We start from the raw sequence: 27,368 nt of genomic DNA, 5'->3' as shown, positions 1-27,368 counted from the left end.
TTGGGGAGTTGGAATCCATGAGTGAAAACATAACAGTTAATGTGAAACTGAAAAATAAATGTTGTTGTCTCATAAGCTAAGAATTTGGATCAAAGAAAACCCAAAAGTATCAACAAAGCTGTCTATCTATCATCAAGACTTCCGTGGACGTATCTGCCCCCTACATTTCACTCTGTGTTTCAAGCAAATACCCACAATAATTCTGTCTTTCCTCAAAACACCATCTTCTCTATAGTCATAGAGAAAAAAATAAAGCAATAAACTCTTAATCTATGCAAAAAGCTTTTGTCAAATCAAACTCCTTACTATATAAACCACAATCAAAGCAGGACTAGTGTTTCCAGACACTCAGGACCTCGTAAAACAAAAGCAATAATTTAGTGTTTTGCTGAACATAAATATTTTTAAAAATAGAAAAGGCCAAAAAGGCTGAAAAAAATAGGATCTTTTAGTTTGAAGCTGGACAAATCAGGAAAATATTGGCATCTGTTATTAGTAGAAGAAAACCTCTCCCGTTCATTCTAAGTGCCAAAGAGTGCAACACTTAAGAGGTCTGCAAATGGTCATTTGAGTCATTAAAAAAAAAAAAAAAAGCTAAGAGAATTACAAAATAGCAGTGGAATAAAATTTCAAAGCCCAATTCAGTTTTTGCCAGTTCAGTAATCAATTCCAGACTGAATCCTCTCACCTTTCCTCATTTCTCTAATATGCATTTTACAAGGTTTTGGGGAAAGATCAGCAAAAGGACATTACTTTAGTTTTCCTTTTTTGGGCATACTTTCATAGTCAAAAATTCTAGCTACATATTTTGAACATTTGTTTTAAGACATAATAACCCTAAAATAGCATGTCAGAAGAGCTATGACAGATGATTACAAAAATGTTTTCAAAGCTGCCAGTACTACTTATCTTTTAGAGAAAAGCTTTCAGATCCAAACATAATGTGATGAACAGCAAAAACTTTCAGTTAGGCTGGAGTTGTAAAGAATAAAATAATCTAATTTTAACAAGAATAAAAAAATACAAGTTTAAATATTTGTATTCACAAATTGTAAATTGTAGTGATCACCCTTTTTATACTTCAGAGTTCTTAAACAGAGAAAGCCAAGAAAAAAAATAAAGGGATTTAAATGATTTTTTTTTTTTAAGAATGCTTGTAGTTTAATTCAAAGCTTCTTAAACACCTGAAACATTCAGGGGAACCAATATGAATAAGTGTTCATTCTCCATATAAACTCACTATGAATACTTTTAGGCAAACCCAAAGGAAGCTACTGTGAACACCAAAAAGAACTCAAGGAATCCATAATCTGCAGAATTAGTTTGTTTATGGTGGCTGTTGTGAGGATGGGGAAAGATGTTTGTAAGGAAAAGGACTCAGGTATTACTACATTACTGTATAGTCCACTGAGAGGAATACTAAGGAAAAGAAATCATCAGGAAGTTAGCTGTGCAATTCAGAGATCATCCTCTTAGCCCTGCGCTATGCCAGACATGGTCAACCTGCATCACCACGTGATGTCTAATATTGCAGAACTGCTCAGTCCAAATAAGCATCTGGTAACTACACATGCATACCTGAACCATATTAGCCTTCCACAGGTAGGCTACAGTACAAAATTTTGAACGCAAAATTGGTAGTGAGTCCTTCTGCTATCTCTCCTAGCTATTCTTTCGGCATGATATACTTTTTTTGTAGGATCTGGCTCTATTCTTATATTGTATACAGTATTTATTGCGACAAATTGTGCAAAAAATGCTATTGTTCTAACAAACATGTTAATACATTTCTCACTTAATTCTTTAGCCTGTTATGAAGTCCACCAAAAAAACACAAACATGACTTTCACACCGAACTATGTATTTGCAGCTATTTCCCAGAGGTTTTACAAGCAAATTAAAGAGAAACAAAGCACAAACTAAGAATACAAAACTTACTTATTGTATCAACAGAAAGACTCCAGCCATTAAAAGAGAACTGCTTACCCCAGGCAGGGGTTCTCAGAGATGTGCTGTGCCCAGTCACTTAGGTGAATTCTTTGCCCATGTTGAGCACATCAGGGTGAAGTGAACCAGGCACTACCTCAGGCCTCTCTCCAAAGAAACATTTGGAAACAAAGATCCAAGAAAGATTCAGAAAGACTCTGAAGGACAAAATGGAACATACATGTGTACAACATCTTGAAGGATTCCTGCAACTAGTAACTTCCATTCCTGTCTTAAGTGGTTGTAAGCCTGTGATGGCCATGCAAGAAATAACACCTCCCCACACACACAGTCAAAATCTGAAGTAGCATGGAAGTCCCCCATGTGAACAGAAACTGCTGAGCCACTTTTCCAAATGTAAAACCATTTGTGTGGATCTCTGTAATGATCATACCCTACAAAAAATCGCATGGAGCTCCAGTAGGCTACACTCAGACTCTCATCGTCTTATGATAGATTTTGATCCAATAATTATTCAGTGAAACAGAATGAGACCATTATCTAGGGTATTCATCTAGGGTATTTAGGGAGCCTGATTGTCTAAACACAGTCCTGCAGCAGAAAGACCATCTCAGATTGATTCCAGCATGTTTACTGGGAAGTCTAACGCCAAATGAACTGCTGCTACAACTCACAGACCTCATGAGGTGTCTTGGTTCTCCAGGAAAAGTACTTAGCTCTGGAAATGTTTCTGTGCCACTGCAAATTTAAAATTTAAGGTATCCGATCTAAAAGCAGTAAGACCTAGAAACAGGAATCCTGAAAGTCAGGAAGTATAAATCCATTCCCTTTTTGTGAAGCCAAAGATCATCATTTTGAACTTTGTGCAAATTGAAAATAGTTTTGATAAGCTCATCATTGCTATCTTCTTGGCATTACATAAAATGCCTGTTGAGAGACTGGAGAACCAGGAAGGTAAGATATCAGTTATTCTGCTCTTGTTCTGCTTCACTGTATCAAAGACAGACACCTTTACAAGAAGGCACCAAGAATACCCTGCCAAGCATAAACAGGTTCAAGCCCGTTGCAAGTGTACAGAGGGAGGGGACGATACAAAAAAGAGCTCCAGCAAGAATCTCTGGTCATCTTAACAGCCAAACATCAGTTCAGCTTCCACAGGTATAGATCTGGTAATCCATCTCATTCCTCACAGGAGGAGAAAGAAAGACCAGAAAGGGAGCCCCAATCTCAGAACATCATGTTATAGAAAAGTCCTAGGATAGATTACGATGAAGAGAAACAAATTAACCTGTGTGTGATTATAAACTTATAGTCGTATCCAACAGATACCTGTTGCCAATATCATTGTATATGGATAGAATAAAACTTGCTCACACTTAAAATGGATGAGATGGACACTGCTATTTAACACCTTCCCATCAACAGTGACAGGGTGTAGTTCAGAAGGAGAAATCCAAAGAAACTGATGGTGTGCATCTCACTGAGAACACATCCTTACCGGAGAGGAAGTCCCTCAAATGAATGACCACAGAGTCATCTCAAAAACTACTGAGCATGAAATCCATTATGCAAGCTATTAAAGGGTGTTTTGTGTCCTGAGGGGTAAAATAATAGAGTTGGGATCAAACGTAAATTGAACCATTTTTCAGAAAATACAACATAATCTTTTCAACTGCTGAAGTGAACTACCACAGATCACTATGGTAAGAGAAGAAGTGAGGGTCCTCCCTTCTCCATGGTAACAGCTAGTTGGTCTGTGCAGCATCTCTGTCACTTAATTCCAAAAAGCTTCAGATCCCTACATTATACCACCTTTGCTGTGTATTAAGCCCACTAGTAGCATCCCTCTGTTATGTGGTCCATTATAAACAACATCTTCCATTATAAAACAACTCTCCTGCAGTTTGCCAACAGTTTAAGTTTTTAGAACAATAACAGAAGTGACATTACTTTTTACAAGACTTGAAAAAATGAAATTACGAAGTTCTAGTCTCGTTTACATAGTAACTGTGCCAAATATTAGAATTAAGACAGAAGCTGAGAAATACAACATTATAACTGTCTTCACAATGGGACAGGTACCTTATTCCAGGGATCAAAGGATTATCTTACAAAGTACAGACTGATTGGAGACCCACCAGCACCTTAACACCATACTCCTGTGTTTGGAAAAAAAGAAACTACCGGAAAAACCCCAGCCAAGGAGAATCACCGGCTTCAGACATTCTCAGTCATAACAAGGAGAGGAAATGAGAACCCATCTGCATGACGCCACTCAGACATATATAGTATTACCAAATTTGCACATCTAAAATATAAAAGGAAAAGCAAATTTTTTTTCTTTTTTCAAACTGGAACAATGGAATAATCTGTCTGTACTGGACAGCAGAAATAAAATGGTAGTAACATCCGTGCTTTGAAAGAGAAGGAATGTAGTTACAAAGGACAAATCTTTCTGTCTTGAATGCCTGGGCAAATGCATCTAAAGCACATATGCATATCGACGGATATTCAAACATAGAACTGCTTTGAAGACTGAGGATTAGCCACATCATTTACTATATAAGGACAGCAGACCTAAGCTCTGTATTATTCAATTTTCAAACTTTTTAATAACAGAAACTTTTATTAATGAAAAAACAAAAATGTTGCCAGTTTTGTCAAATCTATTAGGAGAGATGTTGTAGGAACATAGGGAAAGAAAGAAAAGTACATTAATGCAGGCTGTCTATAATATCCTTACCAGTAAGGATCCTATTTATTCAAATTTCACTTGTATAATGCAAAGTATATAATTGTAATTATGACAGCATACAAAATTCAGAAGTGACTGGACTGCTTTTCATTACTGCTCTGTGTGCGACTTACATGTGCCACTAATAGCAGCATGATTTTAATATTGTGTGCTATGCAAAGACATTTTAAGAGATTTGAATAAGAACTGTTGTTATCTGTTTATTTTCAAAAAATCACTTGAGAGAAATGCTGAAGATAAAATGAGGAATTTTTATCTCACCTAGTTATGACTAACTGCACCGATTGATGCTTTGGTCCATTTGGTGGACAAGTGGAGCAAGATTAAGGGCAAGACATCAGAGAGGACAGAAAAAAAAACTTACAGAACATCATGCAGTCCATCTGCTTTGGCCATACAACAGATACTATCAAGTAACTGAGTGGCCAAATTTTAGTCTGCTTCAGCAGTTGGGTGATCTAAAAAGCACTTTCAAATTCTACTCACTAATGCACTTTTGAGACTTCTGTGAATTCTCTTCAGGTACATTGTTTCACTTAAAACACAGCAAGACAAAAGTAGGAGTTTATTTTTAAGCACAGGTTTAAATACCACTTTAAGATGGGATGTGTTTTATTTTTATACTTGTAAAATTATCTGAATTACTTTTCTGACTATGAATCTCACACTACATACTTCAGCCCCTCATCCTCCTAGTTTTCATCTCCTTGATTTAAAATGTATTTATAAACACACTGATGTTAATTGTCATATTGGTTATTTACTAGACCTCTTCACGTGAGCACTAGCATTCATTATTACACACACACAAATCACTAAGAATGAAGGACAGCTGATGAAGGAATGATGGTATCACCTAGTTCAACAGGCTTGCTGAGCAACTTCTGAAGTTCCCTCTTTAGACCACACTAAAGTACCTCAGTTAAGTACCTATACTGCATGGTTTTCTAGTTATGAAATGCCATAATGAAGATTAGGATTGGTCCATAAATAAAAAGCTACAAATAACTTGGGATAATAGCTTCTTTGCTCTACATAGTATTACTTCTGAGGAGATAGCCTCTCATTGCCAGGTTAGGAGCAAATCTCTTGTTTGCAAGTGGAACACAGTTTTATCCTGCAAAAGTTACTTTTCTAGAAAAACTTCCTTGCATTTCTACCTACCTTGGGGTAAAAAAAAAAAAAAAAAAAAAAAAAAAAGGAAGTTAACTAGATGATTGATTTTTTTTTAAATCAAAAAATGTGTTCTGTATGGATTTCACACTTATAGCTTAGATTTAGTGCAAGGATTTTCAAAGTAGTATTTAAAAATGAAGTAAATGAATTAGCTGCAATAGACAATTCCAGTTATCTGTGTAAAACTCCATGCAGTTTTAATTCAGAAGAATCATAACTTACTTTGATATACTATCAGTCAATATCCACTATTAACCACTAACAACCGCTTTTGGTTCTTAGAAACCAGAAACAAGGTGTGAGACTGGTTCTAGCTGATTTCTTCTACTTCAGACCTACTTATCTGAAGAAATTACCGGAGTGTGGCACAAAGATGAGTAGAAAGTGAGCAGCAACAGGCTAAACCTTAAAATGAAGTAAGGTTTCCCACAACAGACCAGACTGCTGCTGAGAGTCAGGCCACATTAGCAGTACCAGACAGATTTACTGCTTCTTAGAACTTAACTATCTTTCTTACGCACAGCCCTCTGAATGAACATGTATTAAAAACAAATAATTTCCAGAGCTCTTTTTTAGCCAATAGAGTAAATTAAAATGTAAACACAAAGATATGAAAATCTAATAAGATATTTAATGAGTCAGGGAGAAATGCTGAAAATGATTTCGCTTACCCAAATTAAGTTAGAAGATTGTTCAATGACACAGTACTACTGTGTCATGTGGGAAGAACTAACAGTTAAACTAAAATATCTTGAAATCTATTCATATAGAGGTAGTTCTCAGCACATTTTTTTTTCTGAACTTTTTTAAAAAAAGTAAAACAGGAAATACCAGTCAGTGTTTCAAATTCATAACTCAACATTATGAAAACACAGTAGTGTCATTAGATTTCAGTAAAATAATTTTGTAGTTAAAACTGCAGTGATCAACTGTAATATTGTATTCTTACTTGTCACCAATTAATTCTTCAGATTTTCTGTTATTCACCCAGTTATTAATTTTATGGCAAAACCAAAACATCAAACAAAGGTAATGTGTGTGCCAGCAAAAGATTTAAGGAGGATATACCATCTTTGCTAAAGAAATTGACATGCTACAAAGCCCTGGTCTTTGAGGTAAAAGGAATTCAATCGGAATGTAACCCTAGACATCAAGAAGTATTCTATGAAATTATTTAGCATTTTTCAGTTCATTAAAAAGCATATCTGATTTCAATTAACATGCAAACAACTCCAAGCTATTGTTTAAAGTATGCAAGTCTGCCATGAGCCTCAAAATTCCTCCTGCTGCAGCTTCCACCAATTCAATGTACTTCCAGTTAGGATTAATAAATTGTTTGCAGTCCTTCATTTAATTGCCAACTCAAAAAATGTTAAATTACCTCTGTAAATGAATTGTCTATACTTTCTTCAGCATTCATAATTCTGTGACTCAAGATCCCAATTTACCAAATATTTGGAACACACCTTGCACAAATCCTATGAAGGATACACCTATTTTAAGTATTTTCTGAACTACAGTTTACAGCTACCACTTAGAAAGCATCTAGACATTTCTCACAAATTGTTTTCCGTTGATCGAGCAGCCCAGTTACATATTAAAGGGCTAAATTCTGTACCATTCAAGCTATAAGCTTATTTTCCTGAACTGCTCCATCTAAGTTTGAAGAACCTTGCCCAGCATTCTTGGTTTTGAACTCTTTGGCTAGATTAAGTTCTTTCCATTTCTGAAACACATATGGCCAATACTTATGTTAAAAAAATACCATTCTCAGCCCAACATTCAAGAACCATTACATTCTTTATTACTTTCTTTGAAGCTGGGACATGTAAAATAAAGTTATTTTTGAGAAACCACTTGCTAAAACAAGTTTTTACCCCCAAAGTGATCTATTACTGCCAATGTTTTTACATTACTGTTTCACATTAAAGAAATGCAAAGCAACCTAGCTTTTCAAATCAGATGTCTTACTTTAGGTAAATAGTACAAAGAACATGATTTCCTCTAATTTATTGTTTTCTCATTTAAATGTTTCCCTTGAATGCCAATGGTTCAAGCTCCCCAAAGATTTTATATATTGTCTCAAATAACTTGTATTCTACGTAATTCTGGAAGTAGTATTTGTTCAGTTATTAGAATAACATTTTACTAGATGACTTTAAGCAAAGCCTTGAACCAGAAACTTGACAGTAGCAGTCAGGAGATCACCAAGACTACTCACTATTGCTTTCAGAATCTAGCACCACAGCTGCAAGCTTCTAAGAACACTCTCTGTGACTTTTGTCACTTGTAGTTGTTCAGCAACACTTTAACAGCACCCCCGTGAATGCTAAAGATTTTTCATGACTCCTACATGAAAAATAATGCTGTTACTTGTACTTACTCATGGCTCCCCATCATATACATTAAAAGGTCTTAAGGGAAGCCTGCATTATAAATGTACTTTATTATTTAATTTTGCACTAAAATAACCATCTTAGACACATTAAGCTCTGAGCTATGAAATGTGAGATAAATATATTAATGACTATAGAGTACTCTGATACCACAGCCATTGCAGTTGTAAGAGTGGGAGCTTAAGTTAGTTTCATGCCAAGTTGCATCTGCGTGTTCTCTGAGCCAACGCAATCTGGTAGAGTGGAGCTCTGTTCAGGCAGCTAGGGTAGTTGAATACCTGTAGTGAACAATACAACTTCCTAACTAAGTTGCAAGTTAGACAACAAGATTTTGTTGCTTATGGAGTTTGTGAGCATCTACACTGTATGTGAGGAGAACTGAGAACTGCTGCTGGTTTCAATTTTGTGTGCTCTACTGAGTTCTATGCTGCCACAGCAAACCAACTACTTCTACGTATTTTAAGATTAAAACTAGCTTTAGTTTATGACACACGTCATGTGCTCAACTTTCTTAAGTCTTGCTGTGTTTTGCTACACATTGTTACACCTTTTAGAGGAGCTCAAGAGGAAACAATGGAGAAGAAATCTCAACTTATAAAAATATCTCAAACACTGAAAAATTGAAACAAAGAGAGCTACCTGTTTATATAAAGCCTATAAAGCTCTGTTATGATCACACAACCCAGGCACGGCCAATCTGTGGTTCTGAGCCATGTGCAACTTTCAAATAGTTCAAGTGAAGCTCTGATAATGGGGCTAAGTCATCTCACTAGCACACAGCTGCCCTTAGCCACTGAGTAATACAGACATACAGTTCTGTCTCTTGGTTTATATTCAATAAAATCCACCTCTCTCATCAGCTGATAGATGTATTTTTCTATCTCTAAAGAAGGAAAAAGATTTAAGAACCCAAGCTTCTGTATAGTCAAGTTCAAAGCATTTTCACAATGTTACTTCTTAACACTATTGAAAACATTTGCTTCATTCTCTTTTGCAAAACTTCCTCTTTTTAAATATTTGCAGCACCACTTTTATTTCATCGGGTTACTTGAGGACAGGGACCACTCAGCTTGTCCTGTCTCCATCTCTGCACAATGCCTCACTACCAAACAGGGCATTTCTTTCACTGAATAGTTTACTGTTCCAAATGCTTATTTTCATTGTTGTTCAAATAATTTCTTGTGTACTTTAAGGATTTGTTGAGGATTTAAACCCAAACCTTTATATTCTTATACTTCTTCCTGACACCATACCTCATGAATCTATGAGGTGATGATCATGCTGACTTTTTTTATTATTATTATTTTTAACCAAAACTAAGCAGCTGATGTCTAATTCCTCCCAGTAAAGTGCCTTCTCTCTTCTTTCTCCACCTTTTAATTTCCCTGCCATCAATTTCATAACCTTTAAAGACGTCTAATCTAGAGCTTAATTTCATATTTTAGTTACTATAATCATGGAAAAAACAGTCCGTATCTATTTATTGGAATACCACAATTCTTAACTATATCCATATCATACTCTAGTATATTTAAAATTAATCATTGGTAACTATTTTTAACTATTTAACTCAGTCACTCAGCAGCTGGGCTGTCAGAAACAGCTATACCTTATTTAAGAACACTGTGCTAGTTGCTAGTCCACTCTGAAACATTAGCTATTAAAATGATCCAGAGATGATTTCGATTTCCATTCAAGAATAATCTGTGAAATTAATTAGGCTAATATTGGAAGCAAGGTATAACTCCCAACTTTATGTAATTGTGTTGGTAAATATTTCAGCAATACTTGTGTGTAATTCACCAGTATAAAAATAAAAGAGTATACAACATTACAGAGTACTTTTAAGGATCCGAAGAACCTTGGTACTGAGTTTAATGGACATACATATTTATATGCTGGTTTTACACAAGTTTCCTAATGTTCAAGTGAGAAGTCTGTGCAAAAAATCCTATTTCCCTCTCCCATCATATGCACATACAATTTCCTCCTGTTTTTTCTGTGTTTGGGGTTTTGTGTTCTTTTGGTATTTTGTTATATTTTAAATGACAAAAGTGTTTTATATAGGTTAAAAGTCACTAATGAAGCATAAAAGATTGAAGCACGATAGCTTCAATTAGCAGACTGAAGGCCTATGAAGAAGAGACAAGTTTACAAAAGACTTAATACTTTGTTTAATGTAGCATACACAAGTTTTGGTATTAAAATCTGTGTTTTAACTTCTTTAGTGATAAATGTGTTGCTACTCCAATGTGAGAACTGTTTATGGAATACTTAAAAAAAAAAAAAAACTGTTGGATACGGTACTGAATACTCTACACTGTACTGGATATACAGTATTTATGTCCACGTATTAGACTGCAAAATTAGGATATCATCTCTTTTCTTAATTTGACTTATGTTAGAAGACTCAGCAGGAAAAGTCTTTGCTGACTAGATAAACGAAAGCAGTATTTAAATATATATATATATATATACACACACACTATCAAGCTACTGTAATTGTAGAGAGATGCTAAAAGCATAGCACAAAGTTGGAAGTTTTACCAGTAAGTTGGAAACACCTCCGGTAATACACATTCAGATGACCAAAAGCTTTCTAAAACTGCATTATTAAAAGTACTGAGACATCTGTGGCATCTTTGACTGCGACAATAATCACTAATACTAGGGCTAAACACATAGAAGTAGTGAAGCAAGATAATGAGGATATTTCTGGAATCAACCATAAAAAAAGCATGATTCCAATTTTAAAATGCATTATAAAGTTCCATTATATAAAATCAGCACATCGCCATGAAATTTCATGACATTTTCATATACAATATGCATATAATGATAAAAAAACAGACGATTGAGAAACTGTCATCTACTTTTCTGCTTTCTATGAGCTCCAAATAAGAGACTAAAAGAGGAAAACTAAAAACACCCACAAAGATAAGCAAATGAAGAAAAATGAACTCCAAATCAAGGGGGAAACAGAAGAGAAACTGCAGAACTGGAATCAAGTTTTCTTAGTATTTTAAGAGTTTTCCTCAGTGCAGAAAAAATACTCATTTCTAAGTACGAAATACTGATATGGTAAGGCAGAAAAATAGAAATCAAGGCAAAAGGAAACAAAATAAAAAAACTTAGAGAAATATAGAGCATAAAAAACAGTAGCAAGTAAAGACCCATGTAAGCGAGCTAGAATTAAATGCAACACAAGAAACACAAAACAAAGAAGTGAGAAAATAACTGATAATCATGCATAAACAAAAATGCAAAAAATCAAAATTTCAGAACAAACTATATTTTAGAAAGGATCTAGCAGTGAACTGCTTTATGATATCGTGATTTTTAAATATCACTATCTATTCTAGGTGTGTCTCAGATCATCATGATTTGTTCAGTTTTTCAACCAATGTTAATATATTAAAGGAGCTAGGCAGGGACTTTGAGGTTTCTCATCTAACCACCAGACTCTTTCTACCACCTCTGAAATTCTGAAAGAACATGTGGTTTCTCCTCTACATTTTCCCTATTTCTCAAGTCTTTTCAGTGTTTACACAGTAAAAGTACCACCATGTACCAGGAACTGGATTTACATATCACATAGAAGAAAAAAATAGGTATTTATTTCGAATATACATCAGTATAATACTTCAGATATTTATGTTACAAATTTGGTATTATGAGTATTTTGTAATTATTCCTTAATACATTAACAATATATACCGCTGTAGCTAAGAAAGTAGCAATTATAATTCTATTTTTTTTAATAGTAAAAAAAAATGAAAAATTGAATCCTATATTACCTACATCTTATTGGTAGCACTAGATTTGAGCATAGAGCAATATACACGTTTGGAAAAAGAATAGTTGCACGCTATATTTGAGGTTAACTTTCATTCTACACTGCTACAATTACAATAAAGGGTTCCTGCTTTTCCCAGCAGATGTCACTGCAAGGCAGGTGCAGAGAAAAGACACGTTGAAATGATTGCAAAGTGCAGCAACGAACCAAACAGGTTCACTTGCATATACAACAAAAGCACTTTCTGGAACATTTAAACTCACTATAATTTTCTAACTGATAGGACAATGCAACACAAGATAATTTTAGCTTAACTACTACAAAAGCTGTAAGTTCTAATTTGGAAAAAAGAAAAAGAGACCTGTAAATGAAACTTTTCTATTTCCTTATAGAATGTACATTTCATTATCTTATTATTCTACTACACATTATCCTCACTACTGTAATTTTATTTTTTTCCAGTAAATTGTCTTTTCAAATCTTTAACAAAGCCATAAAACAAAAAAAAAGTTATTCACAAATCCTTTCACAGTGCACATTAGAAAAAATAACAACAAAGTTAATCTCAGATTTGTTCTTTTCCAATTCTTGCAAAAACATGCCTGTTATAATGCACAAAAACATCAGCCAAACTATTGCTATGAAAAGGAAATGAGACACAGAAGCTCTCGACAAATCGTTAAGCTCTCCTGGTGAGGCACTCACATGCGCCCCCAAGGGTAACACTCTGGACCCTATGTATTCTTGGTTCAAAAGGCTTGAACAATGTGTCTGGATCTGAGCTGATAAATCATTATGATATTCTTTGTCAAATATTTTCTCATGGATGACTTTCCTTTGTAAAACTCCTTAGGCCTTAAAACATTTTTCTATTCCATGTCTGCTGCACAAAGGATGTTGTGATGGGTTTACATGCATAAGGTTTTATTTTCAGTCCCTAAACTGATGCCACGCATCAGAGGGGGGCAGAGGCGGGGGAGACACAAAGAAGTCTCCCCTGGGGCCAGCTGGCAAGAGAAGCAATGGGAGTTCCCAAAAAAACATCATCCCTCCGGCATTTTCTCCAGTGCAGCAGGAGATAGTGACAATGATCACTTTCACCATGCCTGTCCCTATTGCTATATGCTTTTCAGCAGAACCCTCTCAAGCTCCCTAGTGGACGTTATTACACAACCAATGCAGATCAAAGCATGCTTTAATAACATGAAAGGTCTGCACATAGTCTATTGCTAAACATCATCCATGTATATTATTAATATTTACTGGAAATATAAATGACTAATCTGCAACATTATTCCAGTTGACCATTAAAGCTAAAAGAAAACAGAGGTGTACAAACATTTTGACCAAAGGTGCATAGGCACTGGCCCAACAAGAAAAGTCTGGAGAAAGCATATGACAGAAGAAAGGTTTCCTTACAAGGACGAAGAGAAATGATCTGATGGAAGAACATTTTATCTAAATAGCTGAAGAGAGACACAATATGGGTGAAGTGTAATGTGATTTCGAAACAGAACAGTCCCATTGAGGAAACATTTACTTCCAAAACTATAGTTGGCATTTTTCAATACCGCCTTCTTATGTAAGTAAGTTCATTTTTAAAGATTACACTAGTAAAGACATGCTTTTAATTAGTCTCAGATAATGTAACAGAGTAAAAAGAGGCAAAAGTGTCTAAATTACTCTGAAATGTGTATTTTTATTTGGCAGAGGTATATTTTTCAGTCAAACACTGAGAGATTCAGAGGAATCTGAAGCCGGGACACTATGTATCTACTCTGTCCTGAACGTGGAATGTAGTAAGAACGGACAGCTACTTTGGGTAGGTGTTCTCACAAGGTGTCTGTACCAGCCCACTATTTACTCTCTCTTACCTTGTCAATGTCATTCTTATAGATATCACATGATTAACAGAACAGATCCTCAGCTCCTCCTTAAAAGAACAAGAAAATATTTTAATCACCGTTTTCAACTCTTGCAAGAATACTTCCTTCCCCTTTGTAAATACAAAGGCAGTATCATTTTGGACCACAAATTCTAACCAGCAGACAGAGGACAATACATCCATAGGAGCTGAAAAATAGAACCTTGATTAGTGACATGGATGAACTGCAACTATTCTAGATAGACTTTCAAACCTCAAAGTCTAGAACAGAGCCTTTAGCAGAGCAAATGCTTAAAAATGCACTCAGTCTTAAACACAATTTGATCGGCCAATATTAATTTGAGAACTAAATGCATAGTCATTTTCACAGGCACTTCCACAGTAGGAATCCACAAGCTTCATGCAAATATGAATGGCTACATTCTGTTCTGCGCAATGTAGGCATTGTTCCTAGTTTGGCTGCCAGGGCTCCGGCCAACCCTCGCTGAAGTCTGTGACATTTTTCTGATGAATTCTCTGGGAGAAATGATCACCAACTGAGCAGCTGCTTCTACTGTAAAAAAAAAAAAAATTGTCTATAAGCAGTGGAGCAAATAGACTGCTACGGATTTTGACCTTATGTCTCAACCTCTTGCTGAGTTTGCTAAAGGTAATAGTCGATGGCTGGTTCAGAGCAAGCTACTACTCAGCCCCATAACTTGTAGGAAGCAACTATGGCTGAATCATCCAGCTGTGGAGTTCAATGGAGTGAATTTAATCTTGAAAGGGGTACAGAAGACAGTCTGATCCCTTGTTTTCTTAAGAGGGGAAAATAAAAACCCTAGCACAACCTCGAAGAGCTTTGAAAGACTAACAAAAAGCTTAAAAATGGAAAAAAACTAACTGGGTAAAACATATACTTCATGTCTCAGGGAAAAGCGTTTCTGAGATCTTTCATTTTATTTTTCCAATCTTTTCTGAAAGAACTTTTAGTTTTCTGAGTGTTGTTTCAATAACCAAATTTACTTAGATAATTCAAACCAAAATAATTAATTTTCAAGTCTATTCAATTATCCCTTTCAGTCCTTTGGAGCTATGGGAGAGCACCAGTACTTATGTCTCATGAGTGTAGTTCCCTAGTCATAATTTACATACATAAATTAACATGCTTTAAGAATACGCTCTAGATATTTTCACTAAAAATGCCTTTACTAAGTATACTCAGCAACACATCTTACTCCACTGGATTGCAATTCTGGACTCTATAAACTGTGGGTCAGATGAAAGCTAAATATAATTTACAAGTTATTTATCTTAGAAGTTCTGATTCTGTAGAATTTCCTGGGGAAAAAGTTTCCTTTGAGATAAGTTTAGATGCCATAAAATTTCTTCTTACTTTGAAGGGCAAACACTTTGGCAAGAGTTTTCTGAACTACAGAATCTGTTTTATTCAAGAGAACAGAGCGGGACGTTTATATTAATCTATCAACAATTTTAATAGTTCTACTTCTATGGTTACACCTTTATATAATAAACAAATACAGTTTTTAACCAGTTGTATTCTAGGGAGAAATATATTCATATTTTATTAACTATCATATACAAGGACGTTTGAAGTTAAATTCAGATCTGCTGTGACAGGATGCAGCTCCACCAACCTCAGCAGGTGAATTTCACTAATGTTGCTTCAGAGACCATACTTCAGCACAATGGTAACAAAAAGCTGTTTACCACTAGCAAGATTCTGTTTGACAGGTAACTTTATTGCTTTTTAATTATGCACTTTAATCTTTCACAAACTTTAATCATCATTTTCAATTGCAAATGAAACTACTCTTGACAGGAACCTCCTTTGGGAGATATTTTGGAAATGCAACATTTCCTTCAAGCTACTAATATTCAAGATGCTTTTCAAGTTGCTACAGCAGTTTGGGTGATGCAGGAGATTACCATAAGCTCATGTGGATAGCTTGATAGATGGAAATAAAAATCAGTCCCCCTTCTCTTGTCTATTTTTGATTTCTTTGGGAAGACAATGAAAACACAACAGGTACATATTTCCACTGCTGATGACTGTTATAGCGACCATCCACATATGGCAAAGTTGGAGTAATATTCTTACGCTTCAGCCCTTCCACCTCAAGGGGATTATTCATTGCAGAAGTTAAACAGAGGCCTAACCTTTGGAGGAAGAGGTATTTCTACTGCAAATACTTCTAGCCTCTTTTTTAGTTCTGCTAGATGTATTCCTACTTGAATATATAATTGAGATTTCAAACTATCAAGGTATCTGAATCAAATCATCTTTTGCATGGGCTTAGTCAGCTGACTCCCTGAAGCACCTTCAAAGCACCAGGTAAGATCTCAAAAGAGTCTCTCAGTAGAACATTGTTCAGTTACTTCAGTGAAAAAGCTAACTTAAGATCAAAGTCAAATTATGACATCTGCATCATAGCACTAAGTAGATCTCATACAAAGGACCAATTCATAATTCTTCCATCAGGAAAAGTTATCAAAGAAAAAGCTACTTTCTATTAGTCAAAAGAGACCTTCCAGCAATTATTTCTCAAAATGAGATACAGCTATAATACTTGCAAAAGAATCAAGGTGATCTTGATAACACCGGAAAACTCATGTAAATTCAAGGCATTCTTGATCCTTTTCAGTCATCAACATCTCTGAATTGTTAACGTGGGTAGTAGCAGGATAATCACCTTTTCTGACCAGCTGGCTGTGTGGTTTAATGCACCCCAAAATGCTGTTTGCCCTCCTAGCTGCCAGGGCATGCTGCTGACTCATGTTGATCCTACAGTCTACCAGCACCCCTAGATCCCTTTCTGCAGAACTGCTCTCCAGTCACCTGTCTCCCAGTCTGTATCTGGGTTTGGCATTATTATGCCCCAGGTGCAGCACCCAGCACTTTCTTTTGTTGAATTTGATGCCATTGCTAATTGCCCAATGTAAACCAGAACACTGGTTTCCAATTATTTGGTAATTATGAAATTCAATTAATCTTCCACAGCACTATCTAAAGGAAAAGGGGAATTGTTTTAAGCAGCTTGCTCTTTAGAAGAGTATTGGGTCTGCGAGACCCTTAATAATTAGGTATCAGCCATTGCTAAATTATGCACTTACGTATTCGTTTACTTCTACTACAGATGTTTTTTTTTACTTTTAATGTAAATTTTACTTGCTTGGAAAGAAACTACTGCACTTATTCAAAGGATGAAGCAATTGACACCATTTTCTACTTGTTTTGGCTAGCAACACACTATTCAAAGGTGGCTAATATTTTCAGACTATATTATTGTGAAATAAATCAACTCTTCTCCAGATAGTAGTTATATGCTGAGAGACCTATTGAACACATAAGATGACTGCCATTAAAGGATTCAAAAAACAAGGTCCTTGCAAATAATAGTGTAAATTCAATTCATACTAATTGAAGCTAGATGTAATGATGTTTGAAAAAGTCTGTTGTCACATCCCTAAAGATTATAAAGGAGGAATGGCAGATTGCAGCAAGCATCAGATGCTTTCATCAAACCAGTGCAACATTCATGATAAATGTAGTATACAGCCTGAGAAACCAAAAATGTCCAATTTCCATTAAGAGACTGACAAACCAATTTTTAGAAGTGAGTGTATAGGCATGACTCATCTTAAGTGCTTCATCATTTTTCTGTAATGCCCTGTTCCAACAACGCAAAAAAAAGACAGCAACATAACATTTCATAAAGTGTTTTTTGAAACACCAACAATTCAAAGAGATAACTGTTTGAACACCCCTAGGGTGCTACATTAAACAGTAGGAAAGTTGTAAACCATGATTTTCAATTTTCAGTTTAATAACTTGTTTTGTAGATAATATCCCAGCCAGAGATTCAGCCCCTTGGAGCCCATACACAGGATTTTTTTAAACAATAAAAACCATACACAGTTAACTAGTGAGATTGTTTTTGGTTTTGGTAAGTTTTTTTTTTCAGTAGAAGGAATTCTATTAGGCAAGAAAGTGATGTTATGAATTCATAAGAGTGCTCAAATCCCAGTTTTGAGCATCTGAAGCTGAATTTTTCAAGTGATCTCTTGTTTTGGATCAAAACAAAACTACAGAAAGAATATGCTGCTTTGGGTTATTATGTAGTTTGGTATCTTAAACTTAAAATCATTTCTGGTGTTTGGACAGTAATAGATCTGTACGTGCCAGACTGAATAACTTGAAATCACCATGAAAATGAACGAATTCATTAACTCACAATAATTAAATGAAGTGTGGTTATTTCAGTTTCTGCAATATCTGAGCTTCTATAGTAACTAAACTTAATGATAGAACAGCAATAATATTCATATGAAACACTAAGGAAACATAACCAGCACAGATTACACCAATTTCAGTAACAAAGACAAGTGACAGATTCAAAATATTGCTACTTAGTATTTGACTTTAAAAGAAAAGTGAAAAAGCAAGCACGTCATCAAGGAGAATTTCATTATATATCTGATTGCCTGCACAGCATGATGTAAGTCCTATAAGCACAAATGGAAACAAAGAAATTAAAGATGGAGCAGTGTGAGAAGTAATATAACCACTTTCTGTTCATGCCCAGTCCACTGAACTTCACACCTGGAAATCTAGGAATATGGCTTTGTCATTGAATTTGTGAACCTTCAACCTTGACTTGTTCAAAGAAAAAATCTCAAATTCTATAGTCCAGCATAACAGAAGCTAAGGAAAATTCTTGAAAAATCACTGAAAATTCTCATTATCTTCTTTCATTACTGTTCATTAGAGTACTTGGATTGCATTTCTTAACCACCAGGCAATTGAAAGTCAGTATGTTTTAAAAGAGTATTTAGTTCTCTGAAATATTTTGCACTGCAACATTTTCTGAGATACGGAACTCTTCTGATGGTGTTGTAATCATTTCCACTTCCTCTGTAAATCGTAATTATCTCACATCAGTCAGATCAGTAATCAAACACTGGGATGGGAAGTAGAAAAGGTGACTCATTCCAGAAGCATTAAAAATTATAAAACAGCAATAAGTGAAAATAGCAGCTTGAAAACAGAAAGGCAAAAACACAGACACAGAAGTGACAATTCATACAAGTCCAGAATAATTAATCTAATTTTAAGGGATGATGACAAGGGAAAAAATGTTGATATTTGTACATGACTGTGTTCCAAGATCTTTGTTTTAGGGAAGAGGAATGCTGAAGGCAGAAGACTCCTCCTAAAGGCAGAGGAAAAAAATATCATACTACCAAAAGACAATTACTCCTACCAGCAGTTGGACTGATTGTCTCCAAGGATTTTCAGAAGCTTTTCTTCAGCTGGAGTATAAGATGTGCCTAAACATGGAGAAAATGCATGACTATTCTGATGTTTCATACTCAGTTAATAGCTGTAGAATCATTCACACTCCCATAAGAAGTAAACATCTATCACCATAAGGACAGAAAAATGGCAGGTTTCTGTTCAAAGGACTACTGGATTTCCCTTCAGTCTTTCCTCCACTATACTGCCCTCACAGAACCTATTCCAAGATTCCTGACCTTTCTTTGCTGTCTTGGTCCCTTTCTACTTTGATTGTCATTTCTTCCTTTTGAGGAACACAGATGACTTCTATTAATACTGTAGCGTATTTGATGCATGAAAGACAATTGGTATAGCAGAAAAGCTAAATACATTGTACTCAGTACAGAACACAATAGTTTAACAGAATTCAAGATTTAACACTGCGTGTGGTATATCTGTATCAAATTACTGGTAATAAGTTGAAGTCAAATTTTCCAACATAATTGGCATTTCTTAGGTAATGCCAAGACCTCAGTTGTCTTGGGAAGTTAAGGTGCTTGTACACCTCCCACAATTAGGCTGCTTGTTTGTTTTTGGTTTGTTTTTGTTTGTTTGTTTTGTTTTGTTTTTTTTTCCCTCTATTTTTTTTTCTATTTCTGTCTAAACCACATGCTTAATTCTCTTCCTGCAGTGAACAACTGTTGCCTCATTTCCATAAGGATACATGGCAGTAATACAACCTTTAAAAAATCCTCATTTTCAACCCTCTCAATATTAGGCTATATGAGAGGTGTGAATTTGAACTTGCCGAGGCAATCGGCTCCGGGGCAGACGCGTTCTGCAGCGGAGCGGGGGATCGGGACAGCTAGGGCTTTTTTTCCGACATCGAGGCCGCTCGAGCTAGGCGCCAGGACCCCGCAGCCCCCGCGAGGGAGGCTGACGAGGCGTAGGCGGAGCCAGCAGCGCCCCTCCCCGGCCGTTCAAAAGCAGCCCCTAGGGAGCGCGGCGAACAGGGCGGGCAAACAGGGCGTGGCGCGGCAGTTTGCGCGGCAGTTCGCGCAGGCAGGGCAAGCAGGGAGGGCGGAGAGGGCAGAGTTTCCCCCCGCCCATAAGAACAACATCTTATAACGGCTGTCGACTGCTAGCCGGGCTGCGATGGTCTTCACCAGGCAGAGCACTTTCTCTAGAAAGTCTGTAGCCACCCAGACTGACTGCCTGCTCAACAATGCGGCAGTTCAGGTCTCTGGGTGCAGGGACTGCCTGAGCCTGTTTCTGCCATCTGAGGGAGGCAAAGGCGCCGTGTGTGTGAGGTGCGAGCAGGTGGATGACCTGGTCCGCCTGGTGGCAGAACTCAAAGAGGAGGTGGAGAGGTTGAGGGCTATTAGGGAGTGTGAGCGGGAGATAGACTGGTGGAGTGACTCCCTGCAGGGCCTGAAGGAGAGGTACCGGGGTGAGACACCCCAAATGGGGATGGACCCCCTGCCTGTCACTGTCGGGCAGAGGGAGGCGACTTAGGAGTTGAGGAGGGATGGAGACAGGTCCCTGCTCGACCTTTCAGGCAACGCCCCCCCCTACCGGCCCCACCTTCCCAGGTGCCCTTACGCAACAGATTTGAGGCCCTGGAGATTGAGAGACCGGTGGGTGAGGATGAGGTAGAAAGTCTACCCAGGAGGATGCCTAGGGCGAGGAAGCCGACGCCACGCCTCAAGACTGCCTCCGCCAAGAAAGACAGAAGGGTGATCGTAGTAGGCGACTCCCTTCTCAGGGGAACAGAGGGCCCTGTTTGTCGACCTGACCCTACCCGTAGGGAAGCCTGCTGCCTCCCTGGGGCCAGGGTCAGGGATATTGCCAGGAAGCTTCCCAACCTGGTTCGCCCCTCTGACTACTACCCTCTTTTGATAGTCCAAGCTGGCAGTGATGATATTGATGAGAGAAGCCTGAAGGCTATCAAATGGGACTTTAGGGGACTGGGACGGTTAGTGGCTGGAGCGGGAGTGCAGGTGGTGTTTTCATCTATCCCTGCAGTAGCAGGGAGGGGTACCGAGAGGACACGGAAAGCCCACCTGATTAACATGTGGCTCAGAGGCTGGTGCCAACACAGAAATTTTGGGTTTTTTGACCATGGGGCGCTTTACTCGGCACTCGGCCTGATGGCCGCAGACGGGTCCCTATCTCTAAGGGGAAAACGGATCCTAGCCCAGGAGCTGGCAGGGCTCGTTGAGAGGGCTTTAAACTAGGAAAGAAGGGGGACGGGGCTGAAAGAAGGCCTGTTGGAGCTGTGCCGGGGGGAACAATGGCAAAGCCGGGGAAGAAGGCAATGGCCCGACTGAAGTGCATCTACACTAATGCACGCAGCATGGGCAACAAACAGGAGGAGCTGGAAGCCATCGTGCAGCGGGAAGGCTATGACTTGGTTGCCATCACGGAAACGTGGTGGGACCACTCATGACTGGAGTGCTGCAATGTCTGGCTATAGGCTCTTCAGAAGGGACAGGCAGCACAGAAGGGGTGGTGGTGTGGCTCTCTATATTAGAGAGTGTTTAGATGTTGAGGAACTTGAGGCTGGGAATGATAAGGTTGAGTCCCTATGGGTTAGGATCAGCGGGAAGGCCAACAAGGCAAGCATCCTGGTGGGGGTCTGTTATAGACCCCGCCAAACCAGGATGAGGAGATGGATGAGGAGTTCTACAGGCAGCTGGCAAAAGCCGCGAAATCGTCAGCGCTTGTTCTCGTGGGGGACCTCAACTTCCCAGACATATCCTGGAAACACAACACAGCCCAGAGAAAGCAGTCTAGGAGGTTTCTGGAGAGCGTGGAAGATAGCTTCCTGATGCAGCTGGTTAGAGAGCCTACCAGGGGAGGTGCCCCGCTAGACCTTCTGTTCACAAACAGAGAAGGACTGGTGGGAGATGTGGTGGTTAGAAGCTGTCTTGGGCAGAGTGACCACGAAATGGTAGAGTTCTCTATTCTTGGTGAAGTCAGGACGGGGACCAGTAAAACCGCTGTCTTGGACTTCCGGAAGGCATACTTTGAGCTGTTCAGGACACTGGTTGGCAGAGTCCCTTGGGAGGAGGTTCTGAAGGGCAAAGGAGTCCAGGAAGGCTGGGCACTCCTCAAGAAGGAAATCTTAATGGCTCAGGAGCGATCTGTCCTCACGTGCCCAAAGACGAGCTGACGCGGAACTAGACCGGCCTGGCTGAGCAGAGAGTTGTGGCTCGAGCTTAGGAGAAAAAGGAGGGTTTATAATCTTTGGAAAAGAGGGGGGGCTACTCAGGAGAACTATAAGGATGTTGCGAGGCTGTGCAGAGACAAAATTAGAAAGGCCAAAGCTCATCTGGAGCTCAATCTGGCTACTGCCATTAAAGATAACAAAAAACGATTTTACAAATACATGAACGCAAAAAGGAGGACTAAGGAGAATCTCCATCCTTTACTGGATGTGGGGGGAAACTTAGTTACAAAAGATGAGGAAAAGGCTGAGGTGCTCAATGCTTTCTTTGCCTCAGTCTTTAGCGGCAAGACTGGTTGTTCTACGGATACCTGGTACCCTGAGCTGGTGGAAGGGGATGGGGAGCAGGATGTGGCCCTCACTATCCATGAGGAAATGGTTGGCGACCTGCTACAACACTTGGATGTATGCAAGTCGATGGGGCCAGATGGGATCCACCCGAGGGTACTGAGCGAACTGGCGGAAGAGCTGGCCAAGCCGCTTTCCATTATTTATCGGCAGTCCTGGCTATCAGGGGAGGTCCCAGTCGACTGGCGGCTAGCAAATGTGACGCCCATCTACAAGAAGGACCGGAGGGTAGACCTGGGGAACTATAGGCCTGTTAGTTTGACCTCAGTGCCAGGGAAGCTCATGGAGCAGATTATCTTGAATGTCATCACGCGGCATTTGCAGGGCAACCAGGCGATCAGGCCCAGTCAGCATGGGTTTATGAAAGGTAGGTCCTGCTTGACAAAACTGATCTCCTTCCATGACCAAGCGACGCGCTTGGTGGATGAGGGGAAGGCTGTGGATGTGGTCTACCTTGACTTCAGTAAGGCTTTTGACACCGTTTCCCACAACATTCTCCTCAAGAAACTGGCTGCTCGTGGCTTGGACTGGCGTATGCTTTGCTGGGTTAGAAACTGGCTGGATGGCCGGGCCCAAAGAGTTGTGGTAAATGGAGCCAAATCCAGTTGGAGGCCGGTCACTAGTGGAGTCCCCCAGGGCTCAGCACTGGGGCCAGTCCTCTTTAATATCTTTATCGATGACCTGGATGAGGGGATCGAGTGCACCCTCAGTAAGTTTGCAGATGACACCAAGTTAGGTGCGTGTGTCGATCTGCTCGAGGGAAGGAAGGCTCTGCAGGAGGATCTGGATAGGCTGGACCGATGGGCTGAGGTCAACTGCATGAAGTTCAACAAGGCCAAGTGCCGGGACCTGCATCTGGGGTGTAACAACCCCAAGCAGCGCTACAGGCTGGGAGAAGAGTGGTTGGAAAGCTGCCTGGTAGAGAAGGACCTGGGAGTACTGGTTGATAGGCAGCTGAATATGAGCCAGCAGTGTGCTCAGGTGGCCAAGAAGGCCAACAGCATCCTGGCTTGTATAAGAAGCAGTGTGGCCAGCAGGTCTAGGGAAGTGATTGTCCCCCTGTACTCGGCTCTGGTGAGGCCGCACCTTGAGTACTGTGTTCAGTTTTGGGCCCTCGCTACAAGAAGGACATGGAGGTGCTTGAGAGAGTCCAGAGAAGGACAATGAAGCTGGTGACAGGTCTGGAGAACAAGTCTTACGAGGAGCGGCTGAGGGAGCTGGGGTTGTTTAGCCTCGAGAAGAGGAGGCTCAGGGGAGACCTCATCGCTCTCTACAGCTACCTTAAAGGAGGCTGTAGCGAGGTGGGGGTTAGTCTATTCTCCCACGTGCCTGGTGACAGGACGAGGGGGAATGGGCTAAAGTTGTGCCAGGGGAGGTTTAGGTTGGATGTTAGGAAGAACTTCTTTGCTGAAAGGGTTGTTAGGCACTGGAATGGGCTGCCCAGGGAGGTGGTTGAGTCACCATCCCTGGAGGTCTTTAAAAGACGTTTAGATGTAGCCCTTAGTGATACAGTTTAGTGTAGGACTTGTTAGTGTTAGGGCTGAGGTTGGACTAGATGATCTTGGAGGTCTCTTCCAACCTAGACGATTCTGTGATTCTGTGAATTAATATAACTATCTTTAATCAACATACTCATAATTAAGTATACTGAATAGAGAAAATAAACATTATTAAAACTAAATCCTAGTATTACCTCTCCGAGAATTCTTGTCCTCCTTTTACAAGGAAAATCAGTGAAAGCATGTGCAGGAATTTTATTAAATCTTATGCAGTTTAGAACTGTTCTAACAAATATTTTAATATGTTTCTGTGTGAGCCACCAAAACAGGAATAAGGGAAGTAATTTATAACTGAATTTCCAAGCAAGGACAGAGTAAATATTTTTTCTAGAAGTACATCCATGTGATAGAATGATCATTAAACCAAACAAACTACATGAACATTTTTATCCAGTCTACTGTTTTATAAAAGAAAACAGCTTATCCATTTTACTGGAAATACATATCAGCAATAAAATTAACTGCTTACCATCCAGTAATTTAAACGGAAGACAGTATCTGTTCAAACTGCATACATATCACTCATGTGAAAGAACTTAGCTAAAAATTTCGTCTGCAAAGCATTATTGCATCAAGCTAGTTTTCACAGAAGCAGAGCTGAAAACTTGCATAAATGAAAAACAAAACCCACTGAAAATTGACTAATGGAGTACAGCGCCATTCTTCTGCTTCAGAATTTCAGATGATGAAATATTCTTAAAAGCACTTCAGAAACCGTGAACTAGAACTTAAACTGTCCTATGACATTTAGACATTATGTCATTGTAATTATCCTTTTAAGACCATTAAACTGATGTTTTAACCTTGCTAAAATTACAAATTTGATAATTTTATAGAGGAGTGGAAACAGTTTTGTAGAGCTTCACATATAGCTAAATTCAAAAAGTAAAGAACATCATTACACACAACCAAGCTCTGTGTTAAAGTACCAGAACTTGTAGTGGCCCTAAGTACAAACTGTTTTGACAAGAGAACTGACTAATTCATGAGGAATAGTCCCATCCAGCGTTTATTCCAAATGACAATCAATATGCAAATTCTGATTACATCCCTTGCCTTTGGCTAGCAAACGTGATGCCCATCTATAAGAAGGGCCGGAGGGTAGACCCGGGGAACTATAGGCCTGTTAGTTTGACCTCAGTGCCAGGGAAGCTCATGGAGCAGATTATCTTGAGTGTCATCACACGGCATTTGCAGGGCAACCAGGCGATCAGGCCCAGTCAGCATGGGTTTATGAAAGGCAGGTCCTGCTTGACGAACCTGATCTCCTTTTATGACAAAGTGACGTGCTTGGTGGATGAGGGAAAGGCTGTGGATGTGGTCTACCTTGACTTCAGTAAGGCTTTTGACACCCTTTCTCACAGCATTCTCTTCAAGAAACTGGCTTCTCTTGGCTTGGACTGGCATACGCTTTGTTGGGTTAGAAACTGGCTGGGTAGCCAGGCCCAAAGAGTTGTGGTAAATGGAGCCAAATCCAGTTGGAGGCCGGTCACTAGTGGAGTCCCCCAGGGCTCAGTACTGGGGCCAGTTCTCTTTAATATCTTTATCGATGATCTGGATGAGGGGATCGAGTGCACCCTCAGTACGTTTGCAGACGACACCAAGTTAGGTGCATGTGTCAATCTGCTCGAGGGTAGGAAGGCTCTGCAGGATGATCTGGATAGGCTGGACCGATGGGCTGAGGCCAACTGTATGAAGTTCAACAAGGCCAAGTGCCGGGACCTGCACCTGGGGCACAACAACCCCAAGTAGCGCTACAGGCTGGGAGATGAGTGGTTGGAAAGCTGCCTGGTAGAGAAGGACCTGGGAGTGTTGGTTGATAGTCGGCTGAATATGAGCCAGCAGTGTGCTCAGGTGGCCAAGAAGGCCAACAGCATCCTGGCTTGTATAAGAAGCAGTGTGGCCAGCAGGTCTAGGGAAGTGATTGTCCCCCTGTACTCGGCTCTGGTGAGGCCGCACCTCAAGTACTGTGTTCAGTTTTGGGCCCCTCATTACAAGAAGGACATGGAGGTGCTCGAGCGAATCCAGAGAAGGGCAACGAAACTGGTGACAGGTCTGGAGAACAAGTCTTACGAGGAGCGGCTGAGGGAGCTGGGATTGTTCAGTCTGGAAAAGAGGAGGCTCAGGGGCAACCTTATCGCACTCTACAGCTACCTTAAAGGAGGCTGTAGCGAGGTAGGGGTTGGTCTATTCTCCCACGTGCCTGGTGACAGGATGAGGGGGAATGGGCTAAAGTTGCGCCAGGGGAGGTTTAGTTTGGATATTAGGAAGAACTTCTTTACTGAAAAGGTTATTAGGCATTGGAATGGGCTGCCCAGGGAAGTGGTTGAGTCACCATCCCTGGAGGTCTTTGAAAGACATTTAGATGTAGAGCTTAGTGATATGGGTTAGTGGAGGACTTGTTAGTATTAGGTCAGAGGTTGGACTAGGTAATCTTGGAGGTCTCTTTCAACCTAGATGATTCTGTGATCCTGTGAATAAAACACTACAGGATTGCTATTGCAATATTAATATGCTTTGAAAGGACACTATATGTTACGTAAATCACCTAAGTTCCAGTGCATTTCCAAAAATTATTTTCTAATGGGAAGAATTAGTAATAACCATTGCTAATCACAAGAAATGCTCAGAGTATTGTTTCCTTGTTTTAAAACTGGAAGCAAATATTCTGCATTCCATTCAATGAGAATTAGACAGCTGTCCCAATTCTGTTTCTCTGACAAGCAGTAAAAAAAAAAATATAAATGGTATTGGACTGGCTGCCTTTTGGAAGCATGCAATGGAAATGTAGTAATGGTAACTATTAACATTGTGCCTAACATACAATTTGTGCCAATTAGACTAGTGTCCAAAAGAAAACCCTAGATCAAAAAGCTTCTTCTACATAAACCCTCTATATACCTGGTGAGATATTACTGCCAAAATATATTTACTGAAGTGAAAATATTCCATGGAAAGTACTGATTTCCACAAAAACTTCCTGGGACTTTTAGAACAAG

The 27,368-nt window shown here is 39.2% G+C and overlaps 1 protein-coding gene across 1 annotated transcript in view; it reads right to left on the bottom strand.

The window, feature by feature from the left end:
• FAM227B (family with sequence similarity 227 member B) overlaps positions 1 to 23,185 on the bottom strand; it is a 233,305-nt gene extending 210,120 nt beyond the window's left edge. The window contains exons 1-2 of the mRNA XM_080607961.1: positions 19,220 to 23,185; positions 13,945 to 14,508 (exon numbers count right to left, since the gene is read on the bottom strand). The gene's annotated coding sequence lies outside the window, so the exon portion shown is untranslated. The remainder of the gene's footprint in view (positions 1 to 13,944; positions 14,509 to 19,219) is intronic.
• Positions 23,186 to 27,368: the final 4,183 nt, after the last annotated feature.

This window comes from Anser brachyrhynchus, assembly GCF_964034855.1.
Source record: "Anser brachyrhynchus genome assembly, chromosome: 11".
In the NCBI taxonomy this organism is placed as follows: domain Eukaryota; kingdom Metazoa; phylum Chordata; class Aves; order Anseriformes; family Anatidae; genus Anser; species Anser brachyrhynchus.
Note: the sequence above shows the minus strand (reverse complement) of the source record. Positions and strands in the feature narration are given on the sequence as shown.